This window comes from Apium graveolens, chromosome 4 (assembly GCF_009905375.1).
Source record: "Apium graveolens cultivar Ventura chromosome 4, ASM990537v1, whole genome shotgun sequence".
NCBI lineage: Eukaryota > Viridiplantae > Streptophyta > Magnoliopsida > Apiales > Apiaceae > Apium > Apium graveolens.
In genome coordinates, this window is record NC_133650.1 from 21,798,614 (window position 1) to 21,804,613 (window position 6,000).

The window sequence follows — 6,000 nt, forward strand, 5'->3', positions numbered from 1 at the left end:
TAATTGGCTACTCAGATGCAGATTATGCAGGTTGCAAAATAGATAGGAAAAGCACAACAGGCACCTGTCAATTTCTAGGGAACAAGCTTGTATCATGGTTCATCAAGAAGCAGAATTCTGTTTCTACATCAACAGCTGAAGCTGAGTACATTGCTGCTGGTAGTTGCTGTGCACAGATACTATGGATGAGGAATCAACTATTTGACTATGGTCTGACTGTTGACAAAATTTCAATATTCTGTGACAACACAAGTGCCATTGCCATTACTGAAAATCCAGTGCAGCACTCAAGAACCAAGCACATTGATATCAAGTACCACTTCATTAGGGAACATGTGATGAAAGGTACAGTGGAACTTCATTTTGTTCCAAGTGAAAAGCAGATTGCAGACATATTTACCAAGCCACTTGATGAATCAACATTCACAAGATTAGTAAGTGAGTTAGGTATGCTTAATTATTCATAATCTATGTCATCTATATAATCTGTCTTGAAGCCTGAAATGAATTTGCTGCAAGAACAAAGCTGGCTTTAATTAAGACTTATCCTATCAACGGATATTCTCTATTCGTTGAAAGCCAAAATTGTTCTATCAACGGATGTTCATTATCCGTTGAAAGACAAATACATTTCTGGTAATTTTATCCTTCAACGGATAAAATGGTGTTGTTCATCAACGGATAACTATTTCCCTTATCCGTTGAAGTGTCACGTCAGTTACTATAAGTGAGTCACAGCCGTTGATTCTTTTACTCAACCGTTGATACAGATATACAGTGTTGTATGTATTTATATTTAAGGTAGTTTTCAGAATTTCTACAGTTTTATTTATTCCTGAACGGCTGTAACTTACTTAAAAGTATCATTTAATCATTTTATTTACGTTTTAATTCAAGAAAGTATAAAAGCCCAATTGAACTCTTATTCTCACTTTACGCTTTCTTGCAATTCTTATTCTCTTTCTCTCTAAATTCTCAAGTTTTTCTCTGCAACCTCTACTCACAACAATGGCACCAGTAGTCAAAATTATGTCTCAAACAGGATTTGTTTATGAAAAGAATAATTTCATAGCCTTGGTTGAAAAGAATGAAGCCCATTCCGATTATCACAAGATGATGGACTTCATCAAAAACTGTAAACTAAGCTATGCAATGCTGGAAGCCCCAACCATCTACTGTGAGGTGATTGAGGAGATTTGGACAACTGCAGAGTTCAACTCCACAGATATGACTATTGCCTTCTCTCTCAAAGGTAAGGACTATTGCATTAATTGTGATGATATACAATCTTGCTTTAAGTTGCCTGAGAATAATGCCATGACACCACACACTGATAAAGATGTCTCTGCTATGCTAGATTCCATAGGCTATGCTTTTGATTCTGCTAGTTTAGGTAGTATTAAAAGGAAAGGCCTTAGGAAAGAATGGAGTTTTCTTGGAGATGCCTTTATTAAAGTTTTCTCTGGGAAGATTAGCAATTTTGATGCTATCACTTCATCTCTTGTTAATATGCTCTATATGCTAGTTTCTGATAGGTACTTTAATTTTAGCAACTGTGTTATGCTAGAATTAGGTTCCAGATTAGGTAACAAAGCTAATAGACCACATAACATCTACTATGCTAGATTCTTTATGTTATTGGCTAACCATGTTGCTGAAGGTTTGGTTATATCCAATGAGAATAATAAACTCAAATGCTGGGCATAAGAGAAAAGGGTCCTTGCAGACCTTTTGAGAATGAACCTCAACAGCCAGGTGCCATTGGTATACTTGCCAATCATGAATGCACCATAGGTAAGTGAGGTAAATACTTCTATAACTCCTACTATTTCCAACCCCAATGTTTGTTTGCCTTCTAGTGTGGCTATGAAACCTGTGTCTTTGTCCAAACAGGCTCCTACCAAAGCCACCAAATCTAAAGTTTCCAAAGTCAAGTCAAAGAAACCTACCTCTGTTGTTTCTCAAAAGACAACAGTTGTAACAACTACCATAAACCCTGAAGGGAGTGAACAGGGTGTGAGTGGTGAGGGAAGGGGTGAACATCAAAAAGCCCCCCAGGATAAGGTGGGAGAGGTGAGTGGTACCCAAACCAGCCAAGCCACAGTCTCTCAAAAGACTGTGGTGGTTCAAAAGGAGTCCAACACATCCCTAGTTGCATCCTCCCAAAAGGTTGTAACTATTGAAAATAGTCCCCAACCAGGGACATAGAACAAAAGAGGGAGGGACACTGAAGCCACACATTCACCATTTAAAGCCTTTTCAAGGAAGAAGAAGGCCAAGACCCTAGTTTCCACACAAGGGACACACACAGCACAGATACATCCACCTATATCTGTGCCTTCTCAAATTCAGCTTGATGTGATTCCAGCAAATATGGAATCACAGCCCCATTCTCTCAATATAGAAACACACCATTCATCAAACTCTCCAACACCCTCTCTGGATGTGGATATGATATTCACATCAATTCCTGATTCTCCCTCATTAAAACTCAGGGAGGAGCCCCACTCAAAACCTGGTGATCATCATCTTTTAGATGATTTGTTGGATCATCAGCCAATTATTTCAGATGTAGTTGCAGAATCTGTGTCACCACACTTAAAATCAATCCACACAGATTCAACAATTATGTCACTCTCTATATCTACATCTTTTCCTTCTTCAACGGATATCTCTCATCCATTGACAAGTGGTTGTTCTTCAACGGATAAGCTTAACAGCAGTTATCCGTTGATGCCATCAGTTTCCACTTCAACGGATATTCCCTATCCGCTGATGGTCTCTACACACTTAACATAAACAATTCCAACTGTAGAGGACATGGCAACTGTACAATCACTTTTAAGTTTGAGGGAAGGGAGTGATCTTTTGAGTGAGAGGCTGGGTTGCTCCCAGGCAAAAGGAGAGGTTGAGAGTCACCATATGCATGTTATTTCTTCCAGCATGACAAAAGTGAGTGAGAGGAGTGCCACCTTAGAAGGTGAGGGTGAGGGTGAGGGTGAGGGTGTGAGGGTGTGTGTGAGCCAGGGGGAGCCCCTGATGTAAGAACAGAGAGAAATTGAGAGAAAAGCAGGTACAGAAGCTATAAGGGTGGATCCAGCCATTGCTAGTGAGTTAATGAAAGTGGATGATGTAGAAAAGGAAAGACAATTTCAGCAACATTACAAAGCTGTCATTGATAACATTTCCTTGGATGCTGACACTTTTACTCACCCTGTTCCAGCCTATCAATTATTGGCTGCACAGGGCAATGTGGAGGCAGAACAGACACTACACATTGTACACACTTCAGAATCTCTTCTCATAGACAAAGCTGCTGTCAACAGGCTGCCTTCTCAAGCTGGTGAGCCATCTGAAGAATTTGGAGTAAATTGTAATGATGATGACTCTAATTCTTTGAATGAGAGCATGAACTTAGGGGGAGTAGCAGGCCCAAGTTCTGTTCCTGATCTTCCTGAATGGGCATGGGAAAAACCATCAACACCAGGTGAGTTTGGTGTCACTTTGGTCAGAAAAGTCATGACAATTCAGAAGGCCCTTCAGGAGACTCAAGATGCTGGTACCAAGGCAATTCTTCAAGCTCATCTGGAATCTCTGCATCTCTTGCAGTTGCAGCATTACCAGCAAAATCTAAGTGTGGATGAGCTCAAGCAGGACATTGCTGATCTGAAATCCTACAATGCTGAGAAATTGGATTCAGTTATACCCTATGGTACTATGCAAGATTTGTTGGGGAGACTGAGGAAAGCATCTGATGCTGACAAGAGGCTGGCCAGATTGGAAGATAGGGTTCAAATCATTGAAGACTCTATGGTCACCATTCTTCAGAATCAACAAACTCAAACAAATCTACTCATGCAGCTGGCAAAAGCACAAGGCTTGACCCCTACCCTTGATGATAACAAAAAGGGGGAGAATAAAGGGGAAGGGGAAGGAGAGCCATCTACAACAGTTCGGATTTCTCAAGTGCTAGTTCCTGTCATCACAACTTCTCCAACTATTCAAGTCAAAGGAAAGCTAGATGGAATCGATCTAATCCAGATAGCAGCAGCTGAATTGCAAGTCAAAGAGCAAAGGAAGAAGATTGATGAAAAGATGCAACTAACATTTGGTTCTACAACTTCTCAATCACAATATGTGAAGCATAGCACAAAAGTGGAATCAATTATTATGGAACTCAAGCCAGTAGGGAGGCATAAGGATGGAGAAACTTCTTCCAAAGATCTGCAACCTATAGTTCTCAAGCCCAACAACAGATCCAATAAGGACTCTACAAAGAATCCTCTAAAAGAGGTGGATTTTCCTCTTCCAAAAGCTGATGAGGACAAGCTTTTAGGTAGAAGTATTGCATATCTCAAAGAGACCATGGATGAGGCTGTAAGGAGAAACATGGCTATTATCTTCAGAGAGGGAAAGAGCATATGTGTGATGCAAGGACATCCCAAATTCTCAATAGCCAAGAGGGAAGAAACCAAAAGGTTGAAGGAAGAAGCCAAACAGCTAAAGGCTGACAAAAGAGCACAAGCAAAGCTTGAAAAATAGCTAAAGTCAAGTCAGGCTGAAGAATAGAAAGAAATTGAAGACAAAGGTGAAGATGAAGCTATGGGGGACATGGTTGGTACTGAGATGGAGGAAAGAAGTAAGGAAGAATGGCAGAAAGGGAAAAGAAAGAAGGTCAATGCAAAGAGAAAGAAGGTAGATAAGACTGAAGAAACCCAATCAATATCCAAACCACTACCCTCTATTCCTGAACCCATTGTACCTGACCCCTTCATGAACATTCATGGTGAAACAATCATTCCCAAGGAGGAACCAATTGATTGGGACACCATCAAATTGCCCACCTTCCTAACCTCTTCTCCACCATCAAAGAAGCAGAAAAGAAGAATCAAATCAACACCCTCTAAAGCCTCAATCAAATTCACACAGAAGCCTAAGTCCAAACCTCAAAACTCTAAAGATGATTATGTTCACATCTGTGACATAAAAGAATTTTCAGACATTGAACTCTATCTGGATGAGCTGGAGGATGTAAGGGGAATAGCTGCCTACAGACAGCTACCAGAAAGACTAGTGTTCAAATACAAAGGAGCTGGGGAAAGAACATGGCCTCTTCACAGAATTCTGAATGAAGGCTACACTACCTTGATTAGAGTCTACTCAGCCATACATAAGGATTCTGGATTTACCAGAACTGCCAGGACTGAGATTCTCAACAAGATTGCCAACATAAGGAAAACTTGGAGGGAGCCCAATGCTTTGCCTAGAACTTTACTCATTCAAGAAAGAGGAATTACAATTCACAAATCACCTCATTGGTTGATGGAGTTCAGAGACAACAAAGGAGTCAGAAGATTTTTCAGAATTGAAGATCAGCTAAAGATTGTCAGTAATGAAACTCTTAAGGATATGCAATCTAAGTTAGATATCAATGAAGAAGATGAAGCTGAATTCTACAGACAACTTCAACTTCAAATAGAGGAGAATGACAGGAAGCTAGGAAAGAAAACCAGGGATCAAAGGAAAAGAAAGTAATTTGCTCAGGCTAAAGGAGCACCCTTGGAAGCAATGTAATTCTTCAATTCCATCTCAGCATATACATTTTTGTAGCACTTTTGAATTTCTGCTTTATTATAGTTTATATATTTGTTAAGTTTTTTGTTATCATCAAGCTAAACCCAAATTTATGCCTACAGTTCTAGTAGACATAAATAGGGGGAGATTGTTAGGAATATGTGTATTAGTTTGATGATAAGTTAAGCAAAACACTTAAGTAGAAATCTAGTGTTTGTAGCCTCAACGGATAGGACCATCTTGGCTATCCGTTGAAGGAGTAGCTTTACTTAGCAATAAGTTTAGTATTATAGCACATTTCACTCTCTGGTTTCAAGCTGTAATTCTTAGATGTTGTTAGGAAATAATCAGTCATGTTGACTACTAATGGATGTACAAATAGGAGGGCTAATTGTAAATATTTCATGCCTTGTAATTTTGTATAAG